Source organism: Peromyscus leucopus, chromosome 11, assembly GCF_004664715.2.
Source record: "Peromyscus leucopus breed LL Stock chromosome 11, UCI_PerLeu_2.1, whole genome shotgun sequence".
NCBI lineage: Eukaryota > Metazoa > Chordata > Mammalia > Rodentia > Cricetidae > Peromyscus > Peromyscus leucopus.
In genome coordinates, this window is record NC_051072.1 from 8,789,424 (window position 1) to 8,804,288 (window position 14,865).

Consider the following 14,865-nt stretch of genomic DNA (forward strand, 5'->3'; position numbering starts at 1 on the left):
CCATTCCTTGAACCAGTTCTGATAGGCATTGTGCTGCCTGGCTCTCCTCAAATTTAGGGTCTTTATGTGTGACTTCTCTGGTCTCTATAATGACATGCAATTGCACTCAACTTTGACCTGTAGCAACTTATTGAGTGAACTTTTAGAGAACCATAATTGTCTTGGAATTACTAACCACTTACGTACAAACCTCTCAGGGAGTCCAGGGCAGGGAATGTAGCATCTTTACCACTACGATTTCCTTCCACATTTAGCACAATGCCTTGTACAAGTGATGTGAAGATCCTGAACATGGAATGTCAGGGTTTATGGAAGCCAATTTGACCTCTGCACTCAACTGGCTGTGGCATCATTGTCCTTTCTTTGGGAAGATCCACTCTGAGCTTTTCTATTTCTTCAGTTGTTTGACAACATAACCATCTAGTCAGCAGTCTGATGGCTAATGCTAGGCAGAGATATCACCTGCATGCCTTTTAATGTAAGCTTCTTACTTGCTATTTCTGAGGTCTTAGGGGATTGTACTTCTGTTTCCCCATCTTACCTATCTGTAAAATGGGCTGATAATAATGATATCTTCCTCATAAGGACAGTTGTGATGATGATGCAAGTTAAAATTTATCAAGTACTTATATTGGCAATAGATACACAGTGTCATGGGCTTGCTAGAAGAAAAAAATAAAAGATTAACAGTTTTATAAAACACTGTTGGCTCAAAAACATACACAGTTGTAACACATTTCTGTTTTTTTCTCAGAACTGCTTTGATTTTAGATGAGGTGCAGTGTGCTTATAAGTGTGTTGATGTGTTTGCACACAGTCTCACACCCCTCTCCATCCCTCAGACACACCTTTCTCCTTATGGGTATCTGCTCTTATTGATTCCTTATTTATTATTCTACAGATATCACTGAATATTTACTTGTGAAAACAAAAATGAGTAGAACGCTATTTTTAATGGGATTCTGTCAAGAATCATGGGGAAACAGAATGTCTTGAGCGCAGGTGGAGGGTGACTGTCTTGTTTAGGATTATGGAAGTTTCAACAGAAATGAACATTTGCCATAAGAGGTCTCAACAGAAATGAACGTTTGCCATAAGAGGAAAGCAGCTTCTTGTACAGATGCCGTACACAGTTCAGAAAAGCCCTCAAGAGAACAGCTGGACATTTCAGGTAGAACCGGAACTGAGATCTTCCGAGAAAGATGTGGGTGGTGGAAAAAGACCTTGAAGTGGTATGTGAAGACGACCTTTGGAGGGCTGCCTGCTTAAATACGTGGCCTCAGGTTTGATATCTGTCCTCAAGGCAACACGAAGAAGGTGGGGTTTCTAAGTGGGTAGTCAATGACATCACATTTGTTTGGATAGCAACAAGACCAAGGACCTTTCATCAGACTTTTTCATCTGATCTGCATTTCCTGCTCTATTGCAAGAACCCAACCGATGATTAAACAAACAGCTCTGGCCACCTGGAGGGACAAATCCACGGACTACTCCACAGTAGAAGATGTTCGTGGGGTATATTTCAGTTTTGATTTGTGTAGTTTGAAGTATATCTCATAGTCAGTAAAGAAGGTATTCTGAGAGCTGAGAGGCAGCTGTGGGTGTAGGTAGTACTCTCTGCAGGTCACGTACTGGAGAGCCCTCAGGGGGAAGGGCAAGGCAAGGGCCCTCTATCTCCATCAACTTCCTCATTTCCTCTAGCTCACTGCGCTGTCCTCCCGCACTAGATGGTGCACGCTCTCGCTCTCGCTTCATCTTCGGACTCCTCTGCATTCTCTGCCACTAAGCTCTGCTATTTCTTCTGTTAAAACTGCCCACTCTCTTGTCTACTAACTCCTCTTTTTTTTTTTTAAATTTAAAAATGTATTCTTCTCTCATACAATATATCCAGACTGCAGCCTCCCGTCCTTCCACTCCTCCAGTCCATTTCCTTTTTTCTTCCCCCTATCCACTGCTCCCCCATTTCCCTTCAAAAAAGAGCAGGCCTCCTAATGATATCAACCGAACATGGCATGACCCGATGCAATAAAGATCAGGCACATATCCTCCCATCAAGGCTGGACAAGGTGACCCAATAAGAGGCAAAGGGTCCAACAGGCAAACAAAAGAGTCAGGGATGCCCCTTTCCCACTGTTAGGAGTCCCACAAACACCCCAAGCTAAGCAACCACAGCATGGATGCAGAGGGCCCAGCACAGACCCATACAGGCTCCGTGGTGGCCACTTCCGTCTCCGTGAGCCCCTGTGAGCCCTGCTTAGTTGATTCTGTGGGCTGTGTTCTCATGGTGTCATCGACCCCGAGCTCCGCCTAATGTTTGTGTGGGGGTCTCTGTCTGCTGGTTTTTAAAGTACATGGCTCACTGACCGTTGGGTTGAAGGAGATCGTTTCCTCCCCCTTGCATTGCTGTACAGTAATGATCTATTTTGGATCATAACTTCTTTCATTTAGAGAAGTCCCTCAAAACGACATGGCTGATCAGTTTTTCTATGTCAGCTTTCAGTCCAGGGAAAATGGATCTAAACAAATATTTCCAGGGGACATAGAAAAAGAGCTGTAGCACAAACAGGGCAGTGGTCTGATTTCACGTCAGTAGGTGAAGGACGGTGCTGGCTGACAGAGGATCGGCTTTTGGTACGGAGGTCTTCCTAATGCCAACTAAATGATGTCTAGTAGATGTCTACTTATACCACATCTCAGCACACACTGATATAGAGGCGTTTCATCCCAGGTTTTACCTAGCCTGCTAAATGTCTCTCCTCTAAAGATTGGGGCCAGTCAGCTCTGCTCTGATGAGCCGAGTGGAGGGAGCATCCAGTCTCACTTTCTCGGTGGGAACATCTTATTTATAGTCAGACCTTCCAGTGGAAGTTAGCACTGTCTGGACTTCTACATCACTGCCAAGCGAATGAAATTCAGATATTGCTCCAAGGTATTAGTTTCTATATTTACAACAAACGCTGCCCATAGCTGCCTGTTTACATTAATTTCAGCCTCTCTGGGCTTGGCAAATGCAGGAAGGCAGGGTAACAAAGGAGGTTAGGAATGGAAGAAGGAAAGCAAACCTCCATAGTCTCAGACTCTGATGCATTTCTGAAGATAGGTGCTTTAAAAGACAGGCTCTCTCAGGTTCATCTTTCTGTGTTCTGAAGAAATTTATTCCCCAAATTTGAATTCTTAAAGTATTGCAGAGTTCTCATTATAGATAAATCACTATATTTCTGCTTGCCAGTGATTAATTCCCATGGCTTAAAATTTTTATTGGCATATATGCATTGTATATATCCCTAGGTTTTATAAAGACATTTCCTAAAGTGTATCATATATTTTGACCATATTCAGTATCATTTCTTCCTCTTTCTACTCCCACCCACTAGTCTCCTCATTTCCTCAGATTTGCTCCTACTTTCATTTCATTTATATATATACATATATATGTATATATATACACACTTAAATTATTTTGTTTGTTTATATAAAATCTAGGATTAAAAATGAGAGAAAAATTGTAATATTTGTTTGAGTATGACTTAATTCACTTAATATGAGGATTTCTAGTTGCATTTATTTTCTTACAAATGATGGAACTACATCCTTCATTACAGATTTCCAGCTGAAATAAAGATCTACTGTGTGTATGGCACCACAGTTTTTAAATCCACCCACCTGTTGACATACAGATAGGACTTTTCTGTAACATGGCTCTTGTGAATACTGCCACAGTTAGTATTGGTGTGAGCGTATCTCTGTGGTATGTTGCTCTAGGGTCCTTTGGATATACACCCCCAGTGGTATAGCTGGGTCCTATGGTTGATTTTCGGTTTTTAAGGATTACACACTGATTTCCACAGGGAGTGGACTAATTTACATTTCCACTGGCAGTGTCTTCCTTCCAAGTACTTGTTTTTGACTCACACTCTGACTGGGATAAGATGGAATCTCAATGTAGTTGCCTGGTGGCTAAAGATGCTAAATGTTTTTTTCATGTTTGGTGGTCATTTACATTTTGTCACTTTGTGGTGTCTGTCCATTTCATTAGCCGTCTATTAATTGGACTGTTTGACTTATTACTTGGTTCAGAGTTCCTTAAATAGTCTAGATATTAATCTTCTATGAAATGTGGTTAGTGAACATTTTCTCCCATTCTATACTTTTTCCCCAAAAAGTTAACTTCATGTAATACAGTGCGTCAATTCTTGGGATTATTTTCTGAGCTACTAGAGACCTTTTCAGAAAGTTCTTGCTTACGGATATATCTTCAAATTGTCTTCTCCTATGTTTACCTTAACAATTTTAGAATTTCAGGTCTTAGGTTGAGGCTTTTGGTTCATTTTGAATTGATTTTTTAAAAATTGTTTTGTACCGAGTGGGGGTGGTAATTTAGCTTCATTCTTCGTGTGGCTTTCCAGCTTTCCCAGTACTCTTCAGTGAAGAAGATGCCTTTTCGCCAAAGTGTGCCTTTGTCCCTTTCCAAAACGTCAGGTGGATGGAGCTGTGGGTTAATTTGGTCCTCTTATTCACACCTATTGATCTACACTCGTGGGCTTGTGCTAGTGGCATGCTGTGTCTATTACTATGCTTGTGTAGTATAACTTGAAATCAGGTTTGGTAATTCCATCAGCACTGTTTACTTTAAAAATGGAGCATTTAGAAAGCTCCATTTCATGATCAGATCTAAATTTCACTCATTTTAATGCAGTCATCAGTGTCTTGACCCATAAGAGTTTTTGATTTGTAGGTCTAGTTTTAGGAGTGACTATGTCCTTTTTCTCCAGAACAGTAACCCTTCAGAGTTTAAATAAAGGTCAGGTCCCAGCAGGACAAAAGAGTTTGTGTTAGGTGAAAGAAAAGATTCTCTGTGTCTCTGTCTCTATGTCTGTCTCTGTCTCTCTGCCTTTCTCTGTCTCTGTCTTTCTGCCTTTCTCTGTCTCTGTCTCTCTTTGTGTGTGTGTGTGTATGTGTGTGAAACAGAGGACAACTTTCGGTGTTATACTTAAGTGTCTCTCCGCCTTTTTATTTTTCTGAGACAATGTCTCTCTGTCTTGAAGCTAGACAAATATGTAGCTGGCTGGCCAGCAGCCTCAGTTTCTTTCCTTTCCCTGTCTCCCTAGTACTGGGATTATAAATGGGCCACAACAGCAACTCCTTTTAAATGTGGGAGTCGAACTTAGGTTTTTGTTCTTGCAAGGCAAACACTTTACAGACTGAACCATCACCCTAGTGTTTAATTTTTTTTCTTCTCACATATAATTTATTTGTTACCTGCTGGGACACATTTGTGACTGGGGCATTAAGCTTGTTACCTTGTCAAGTTTTGAATGACTAATTTTTGTTATTTTTATTTCGAATTAATTTATCTTCTTATATTAGTTAAGGGAAAAACACACTTTTGAGGATGTCTACACAATTTCATTTTTCATTAAAAGTTCAAGCAAATAAATGATCTTTGTGAGGAGCTGGAGGGATGGCTCAGTGGTTAAGTTCACTGGCTGCTCTTCCAGAGGACCTGGGTTTGATTCCCAGCAACCACATGGTAGCTCATAACTGTCTGTAACTCTCTTTCAAGGGATCTATCACTCTTCTTCTGGCCTTCACAGGCATTGCATACATATGGTGTACAAACATACACACAGGCAAAATACCCATACACATAAAAAATGAAAAAATCAGAGATATATGTGAAGATAAGTTGAACAGTAGTAAAAACGTAGCGTCTCCTCCAGAAAAAAGTGGACAAACCCAAACAAAACAGAACACTTTCCAGCAACCAGAAGCTAGAAAACCAAAGTCCCTGCTCTCCTGGAATTTAAATGGCTGTGACCAAGGTTGGTTACAGAGGATATGCAGCAAATGGTCTCAGTAGTTTTATTTTCTGAATCAAGTTAGTCATTCTTTCTCAGCACCTGCCAAAGTAAGATGACATCTCACAGAATTGTAAGAATGGGAGTATGCACATAAGCACTGGCGTAGACAACACCTCCTAGGGCTGTAAGAACGGGAGTGTGTGCCTTCAGCTTTGGGAATGTTGGATGCACATTACCCCGAAACAAATCTGAATAACAACAGATTTAGCAGATGCATACTATGAAAAAAGAGAACATGATTAAATTTATAACATAGGATATTTCATTCTTCAGATATCCTGAAGAGAACTGAAACCTTCCACTTGCATGGCTACTGTTTCATTCCCTAGAGTCTTATAGAGGTTATAATCACAATGACGTTCTTTTTGGCTTTGGAACGTGCAATTTTTAAATTACAAATTGCAAAAAGAAACAAGTTAGACTATTCAGATCACATTCCTTATTGTATAGGTTGAAGAATAGAGCCCCAGAGTCCAAAGATAGGCTCAGATTCAGAGGCAGCCGCTGTTCAAGTGTGGGTAAAGGGCTGGAGTACCCTTATTGTACAAATGTGAGGATCTGAGCCTAGATCTCTAGAGCTCACGTAAAACTGGACGAGGTATCATGGTCTATAATTAATTCCCAGAGCTCCTATGTCAAGAAGGGAGCTGTAGATAAGAGAGTCCCCAGAACCTCTCGAACTAGCTAGCCTGGAATACACAGGGGCCGACAGGAGACCATGTCTCAAACAAGGTAGATGGGAAGGATCAACACCTGAGATTGTCCCTTTGGACTCTACCTTTACACTGTGGTATATACACACTCACAGGCTTGAACACATACATACACACATACATGCGTAAATACACACACAAATAATGTTTAAAAATGTATTATTTTTATATTTTATTTAGCTCACTATCCCTAATTGTTGCCACTTTAGCTAGTCAGGGAGGCATGAGACTCACTGCTGTGCCTAAGGCTTCTTTATGGGAGTTTGGGGACTGCCAGGTAACCGTTGTGAACCACAAGTTTGGACTCTTCCAGTGGATTCACTGTGCATTCACTTGTCTGCTTCTAGGCACTCAGGAATCTTTAGAGTTAGCCTTAGGAAAGCAGTTCTGCTGGAGTGGAGATCACCGGGAGCCCAGGGTTCTCAATGATGACTTAGTGTCTTAGTGCAGGGGGAGGTGCACCTTCAAGGAGAGGTGCATCTGCTTAGCAGGCAGGAAGCAGGGGACATAAGAATCCTCACTTCAGGAGAGACTAAAAAATTCACGGTGACATATTTTAGCATTTGATCTTCATGCTGATGTCAGCATGGTTGCTGGGAAATTAGACAAGGCCATCAGCATGTTGACATGGGATGAGTTTATTAAGCTATGAGGAGTTATTGAAAGAAGAACAGGAACATACACTTTGAGTACAATATATTTGCATGAGAAATACTTCAATGATATAATTTAGTTTATATTCAGCCAATTCTATTTTAATGCTGGAATAAGTATTAAGACAGAGATTAGAATGCAGGCAGATATCACTTTGCATAATTTTATATGTATGAAATTCAGCTAGCACAATCTAGTCAAATAACACTCAGAATATAGCTCAAGTTTCAGTTACCATGATGACTGTCTACATAGAGTAGAAAGTGTGCACTTCATTGTTGCCCTTCAGGCCACAATGCACCCTGTACATAGCCTTTAAGAATCATGCTGAGCAGGAGCCCCCAGCTGGATCAGACCCTCTGAATAGGTGAGACAATTGATTGGCTTGGTCTGTTTGGGAGGCATCCAGGCAGTGGGACCGGGTCCTGTCCTTAGTGCATGAGCTGGCTGTTTGGAACCTGGGGCTTATGCAGGGACACTTGGCTCAGCCTGGGAGGAGGGGACTGGATCTGCCTGGACTGAGTCTACCAGGTTGATCCCAGTCCTTGGGGGAGTCTTTGCCCTGGGGTGGGGATGGGAATGGGGGGTGGGCTGGGGGAAAGGCAGGGGGGAGGGGGAGAGTGGGGGAATCCGTGGCTGATGTGTAAAATTAAATAATTATAAAATTAAAAAAAAGAAATTAAAAAAAAGAGAAGTGGAGCCAGCAGCCAGGGCTCTGCCACTTTTGTCCTAGCCACACAGCTTAACAGTTTAAAACTCTCCTTGTCAGAAAAGGATTACAGATACACAATAAAACAGATTCATATGGGAAAAAACCTCTAAACAGGTCACAGTGTGTATGAAAATATACATAGGTTTGTGAGAGAAATGAAGAAGGGTAGAGAAGTCCTTAAAAAGAAATAGTGTAATTAAAAAAAAAAAGTCACAGAAAGACGGAAAACACAGAGTGCCTGGACACTGTATATTATTGTGTTATTTTCGTGATTTTTTTTTATTAAGAGATTTTCTATTCATTTTATATATCAGCCATGGATGCCCCTGTCCTCTTTCCTCCCACCCCCTAGTCTCCCCCCATAGTCCACCCCCCATTCCCATCTCCTCCAGGGCAGGGTCTCCCCTGGGGAGTCAGCAGAGCCTAGCATATTCAGCTGAGGCGGGTCCAGGCCCTTCCTCCCTGCACCAAGGCTGAGCAAGGTGTCTCACCATGGGCGCTAGGTTCCAGGAGGCAGGCTCATGCACTGGGGATGGGTCCTGATCTCACTGCCTGGGGGCCCCCTAAACGGTTCAGGCTGAACAGCTGTCTCACTTATCCAGAGGGCCTGGTTCAGTACCATGGGGGCTCCTCGGCTGTTGGTTCATAGTTCATGTGTTTCCACTAGTTTGGCTGGTTGTCTCTGTACTTTTTCCAATCATGGTCTTGATATTTCTTGCTCATAGAATCTCCCATTTCTCTTGTCGATGGGACTCCTGGAGCTCTGCCTGGGACCCGGCAGTGGATCTCTGCATCTGCTTCCATCAGTCACTGGGTGAGGGTTCTATGATGACAGTTAGGGTCTTGGGCCATCTGATCACCAGAGTAGGTCAGCTCAGGCACCCTCTCAGCCATTGCCAGTAGTCTACAGGGGAATCATCTTTGTGGATTCCTGGGGACATCTCTGGCACTCTGATTCCCCCTATTCCCATGGTGTCTTCATTTATCATGGTATCTCTTTCCTTGTCCTCTTACTCTGTTTCTGACCCAAGTAGAACCTTTCACTCCCCTAAGCTCTTTTTCCCCTGACCCTTGCCCTCCATTACCCCTCCTCACCCCCAGTTTGCTCATGTAGATCTCATCCATTTCTCTGTCGCTGGGCGATCCCTGTGTCTTCCCTAGGGTCCTATTTACTAGCTAGCCTCCCTGGAGCTGTGAGTTGCAGTCTGGCTATCCTTTGCTTTACATCTGGTGTCCACTTATGAGTAAGTATCCACTTATGAGTGAGTGCATACCATGTTTGTCTTTCTGAGTCAGGGTTACCTGATGTAACCCAGACTCAGAAGGTACTCAAGTATTTAAACTGCGTCCTAGATAATGGCCACATGGTTTGTTCCGGTCTCCTCTCCTGGTCTCATCTCTGGGGGTTGGGAAAATCACCTTGGAACATTCTGCTCAACAAACTTGGTCTTTTACTCTTAATTCTGCTTATTGCATCTGCAGAGAGACTTAATATCAGGGGTACGGAAACCTTACAGTACCACCCATATTTAAAATTTATCACCACATTTCGGTTAACCTAATCTGGACAATCCCTCAAAAATGCTCAGGGATTTGTGTCCAAGGTGATTCTAGATTCTATTAAGTTGAAGAGCAGTATAAACCACAGCAGCGATCAACATTAATTCACCAAGTGCCTCTTGGCACTGATGCTTTGAGTGTGGCATCTATACATTTCAGCTGTGTAAAGCTACATATCTTAATGTCTGGTTTTCTATGGATATCCAACCTGATTTTGAATGCCTACACAACTGTTCATATAGGTGAAGTCCTGTTTACAAAATTAAATATTAGATTTAAATTCTCTGTGTTCACTGAATTGTTGTGTTACTGGTGGTTGGGACTGTGGCCTGTTATTTTAGGTTCTTGGGCTCTTATTGAAGGGATTGAAAGAAAGGCTCACATAGTTGGTAAAGAATCAAGGGAACATTGCTCATAGCAGAGTGATAGTTAGACTTTAAAGGAATACATTGTCAAGTTTGACCTAAGCACCCTGATTATTGTTTGAGCCTCCCTTTTGGGGTTCAAGAGAAGAAGTCTGCTGCTTAGGGGTGATTCTCTATTATGATTGTATTACATAAGCTCTTTGCACACTGAAAGTCCTTTTCCACAATTCATCTGACTTTACTAATATGCACACCTAATTATAGATAGGTATACTATGATATAGGTGATGCTCCCTAAAATTCACTTAAAAGGACGTTGAGAGGACATGAGCTTTATTGCTCAAGCTTCCAAAGCTTATTCTGGTCAAATCATCCCATCTTTCCGGGTTTTAGGGCATTTTAGTTGTGTGAAGCAGGTACACAAGCAGAGTTATGAAGGTGGGCTTCCTCTGCTGCCAACAGGTAGGTTGCTAGGTACACTGTTCCGAGAGGGGTGTGTACGTGCTTAGAATGCGCACCTCAGGGTTTCAGGCAACCACGTGCATTATGAGAATAGAGGTTATAACCAGCCCAAGCCTGATGTTTGCAAAATGCCAGGTTCATAAGTCGTTCCCTGTGCTCGCCAGCCTCACTTGGACTCAGTATTTATGCTTTTATGTATAAAATGGAAAATGTATAATATATGCAGTATAACAATACATATTTACCTAAATATGATACAGATATGTCAATGAGACTGAAATATGCGACATGATGAAATTGTCATTAGAAAATTTTATGCACTGTTTTATGATTTTTCAGATCTGTTTTGCACACTGTTTTTTGAATGACAAAAAAATGACATTGGTTAAGTTGACTTAAAAAGGAGAAACAGACTTCTCACACCCAGTGTAGTATCCTTTAAAATATGTACAGTGCACATGTGGAGGTGGTGGGTGGGTGCACATGTATATAGTAAATGAATATTTTAAAATTTAAAATGAGGCTTATATGACTACACATTAAGTTTAAACACAAATTCTAAATGTTTTATCATTATGTACAGTTTAAGATTTCATTATTGAATTTATTAAACTCAAGAAAACTAATTTTTTTAAATTATCACAATATTTTGAAAAGAAATAAAAGATAAACTATAAAAGTTAAAAAAAATCATGCTGAGCAACCAATCACATCAGATCTTAGAAACATTTGTTGGTTATTGGTGATTGGTGTGTTGCTTATTCAGATCACACACAGCCTGCGACTGAGAGGCCTCCGTGTTTTCAGTAATAAACTTATGTGACATTTCACAAAGCTAGATAATCATAAGAGGAAATTGGCTAATAAAGATAAAAAGCTCAACAGAGAACAACAAATGATAAGGCTAGCACAAAGCTTGCGTGGAAAGCAATGGCCTGTATAAAATGAGTACCTGAGAAAATGTGCATGCAGCCTACCAACTGCCCACCAGGTCCACCGTGCACCAAAGGAACTGAGTGAATGAGAATTACTGACATAAATGGATTTGATTATGACCAAAAGATAAAATTATGAAGAGGAAGTGATGCTATCAAAAACACCCATAGAGGAACTTTTGCAGGTATTTCATTATGTCAAAAGCATAATGGAAAAATAATGAAGGCCCAGCTAAACTTAGAAGAGAATATAACATTTCAGCAAGGCATAGGAAAAAAAAAAGACATTCAATCTAAATTTGCAATTATCAAACCAGGAAAGGTAAAATAGAAAAATGACTTCCTTCATGAAAAACTTGATTTCCATGCATTAAAAAAATTGTCCTATTCTGTGATGGCTACAAGGAAATAGTGTGTCTGTAGATGCACCCTAAAGTGGACACTAAGTAGATGAATGTGGATAGTGGTTCTGGCGGATGTCAGGGGTTCTGAGCCCAGCTTTTAGAGACAGCCCTACACAGGGACTAGACTACAGGGGCTGAGCGAGAATGAATCATTATTAGTGAAATGGGCCAGACAAGCTTTAAAATGAAGAAGTGAGCAACCAGGGCCGGGACTGGGGAAAGGCAGGTGAGCCTTAGACACACAAATGTTGGTACACATCTCTTTACTACTATTTTTTATTAATTGCTTAACATATTTTTGCATTAAATGGGATTGAAAAATATGAAATGCTCAGTTTTTATTCAGAGGAGCTGGAAATGTATGTCCACACAAAAATCTGCACATGGATGTCTATAGCATCTTGATTCACAGTTACCTAAATCTGGAAGCATGCCAGATGTCCTTAAGACATGAATGGAAGATGCAGACAATTGAATGATTTTCACTGTTAAGAGGAAGTGAATGGGGCTGGAGAGATGGCGGTTAAGAGCACTGGCTGCTCTTCCAGAGATCCTGAGTTCAATTCCTAGCAACCACATGGTGGCTCACAACCATCTGTAATGAGATCTGGTGCCCTCTTCTGGCCTGCAGTCATACATGTTATATACACAGTAAGTAAATCTTGCGAGGCGGTGGTGGCACACACCTTTAATCCCAGCACTCGGGAGGCAGAGGCAGGCGGATCTCTGTGAGTTCGAGGCCAGCCTGGGCTACAGAGTGAGTTCCAGGACAGGCTCCAAAGCTACACAGAGAAACCCTGTCTCGAAAAACAAAAACAAAACAAAACAAAAACAAACAAACGAAAAAGAAATGAACTATCATGTCATGAAAATATGTGGGGGAAACATCAGTGCATATCATGAAAGGAAACAAGTCAGACTGCAAAGTTCACCTACAGCATGATTTCAAAAGCATGACTTCCTGGCAAAGATGAAGCCATCCAGACAGTGAAAGATGCTAGGTAGCCAGGCGCTAAGGAAAGGAAAGGTGAGCAACCAGAGTGAGGGGAATTTTTAGGTCAATGAAACTATTGTGGTTCATCACATAGTAGTGGATTTGGGTATGCACAAATTTGTCCATATCCCTAGAATGTGCAGTACCAAAGGTGAACTTTGAGGTGCACAGGGGACTTTGGGTGCTTTTGATGCGTTAGGGATCCTTCATTGGAGACAACCAACTCACCACTTCTCAGGTCCTCAGGGTGCTTTCATCAGGGTACAATCTCTGTACTTCCACCTCAATGATGCTGTGAATCTAAAATGAAAGCTAAGAATATCAAAATAGATCAGTTAAGTCTTGTTAACTTTGTGCCCAATATCTGACTCACTTTATCCTGTTTATTTTCCTGCAACTCCAGGATGTAACTTTATATTGGCAAATGCTGATTTGCTGTAAGCAGCATGGGAGACACACATGAAGAATTCATACTCTGGAGGGAGGGGAGGACTGACTACTGTTCTAGTGTACTTTTTGTCTTGAGTTCAAAAACACACAAACTGGTAATGTTTCTGTCTTTGCTTCAGTGGCCTGGGAGTGTATATCAGCATTTGAACATAAATCAGAGTGGGGGAGTTTGACATAATTTCCCCCCTTTTTTCTCCTCCTATGTCTTTTCCCTCTTCTATTTTATTTTCACTTTTGAATTTTCAGAGTGTCTTACCATGTAGCCTCAGCTGTCCTGAAATTCCATAAGTGGTACAAGCTGTGAGTTGAGTTCATGATCCTCTTGTATCTGTTTTGAGTGTTGAGATTAAAGTACATAACACCCCACTTAGCCTTCTCGTTGCTTCTTACTTCTCCCCCTCACAAATTCTTTCCTCTCCCCTCCTCCCCTCCACTTCTCTTCCCTTTTAAAACATTTATATTTTTTGAGATTACAATCATTTCACCCTCCCCTTCCCCCAAACCCTCCCATACACCCTTTCTGATCACCTTCAAATTTATGGCCTCTATCTTCCATTAATTGTTGTTACTCACATAAATGTATATGTAGATGCATATATATTCTAAATACATACATACAACCTGCCCGACTGTACAGTCTTACTTGTATGTATGTTTTCAGGGCTGATTCAATTGGATAAGCAATTGATGGACTCATCCTGGGTAAGACTATTTTTAAGGAGTATTGGAGATTGAACCCAGAACTTTAAACGTGCTAAGTCAGGCCTTTACTGCATTGGGTCGTCACTTTAATTTTATGATAAGCTCCATCAGATTTTTGCATGTACTTAGAAATTCAGATATAGTTGATATCCAGATAGGATTGCTACATTTAGCAAGCAAAAATAATAATGTCTAATTAAATCTGAACCCTAGACAAGTAACGAGTACTATTTCAATATGAGCACATCTTATGAAACATTTGGGACGAACTTATACTGAGAAACCCCACTTCACATTTGAAATTCAAATTTAACTGAGCATTCGACATTTCATTTGACATGCCTACAGTTTTCTTAGTTGGTGTTGTTCATAAAAACTTAATTCCCATATTTTCTCTTAGTTGTTATTACAGCTTCAATGCTGCTATTTAATGGTGGTGCTATGTGTAGATAATTATGTAAATTGAAGTGGGGGGGGTTAAAGACCTGTTCAAGCAAGGTACAAAAGAAGCTCTTGGCAGCACAGAGCGGGACTGTGGCTGAAGGTTCACATCATACCTTAGCCTTTTCTCAGCTTATATCTAAACATCCACTGGACACCACTATTTTAATATCTTTGATTGCTAAGTCCAAGAGAAAGGAGTGAATTTTTTCTCTTTTCCTTCTAAATATAAGCAACTAAGGAAACTTCAGTCCCCGACTATGACCCTTCTCAATAATTAGACATGAGGACAAGTTGAAGTAAGTTGTGAGATGGATTAGTTCTGGCAGGGAACACTCATGCTTGGAAGACTTCCCAACAGTTGTGTAGCTGGGGAACCAGCAGAATATTCCACGAAGCCAAACAGTGAGGGTTCATAACCAGAAGTAAAGTAGAGGAGCTTTGGAAGGAAGGTGCTTTAGATTTCTGTCCATCATTACAGCAAAGGTATCTATTATGTATGAGTAATTCCTCATGTCTCACAAATTACATATATGTGTGTACACACAAACAAGCATATATACACACATAAATATGTGAGTACAGTTATAGTTATTTCAAATGAAAATTGTT